Consider the following 318-nt stretch of genomic DNA (forward strand, 5'->3'; position numbering starts at 1 on the left):
GTCGGGAGGATCATTCCGTGATGGACAGATTTCCTGTATAAAAGAGATAAAGGTCTGTATTTCCACAGTTGTTTTAACAGACATAAGATGTCCCAACATGACTTGCAATCAGCGAAGTTCCTCCTAACTGTTACCGACGTTTTAAATACGAGATTTGTGAACTTATCAGAAGTTTCTACATTGTCAAGAATCCATATATGGACCTGTAAATTAATCTGTTGGCACGTGGCTCTGTGGCGCAATGGATAGCGCGTTGGACTTCTAAATAAGGGCAAGTTAGCCATTCAAAGGTTGTGGGTTCGAATCCCACCAGAGTCT

General features: G+C 41.8%; 1 non-coding gene across 1 annotated transcript; it reads left to right on the forward strand.

The window, feature by feature from the left end:
* Positions 1-227: 227 nt before the first annotated feature.
* trnar-ucu (transfer RNA arginine (anticodon UCU)) lies at positions 228-318 on the forward strand. Its single transcript is given in 2 exon segments — positions 228-264; positions 283-318. It is a non-coding gene; the product is annotated as a tRNA-Arg (tRNA).

This window comes from Mustelus asterias, unplaced genomic scaffold, assembly GCF_964213995.1.
Source record: "Mustelus asterias unplaced genomic scaffold, sMusAst1.hap1.1 HAP1_SCAFFOLD_76, whole genome shotgun sequence".
NCBI lineage: Eukaryota > Metazoa > Chordata > Chondrichthyes > Carcharhiniformes > Triakidae > Mustelus > Mustelus asterias.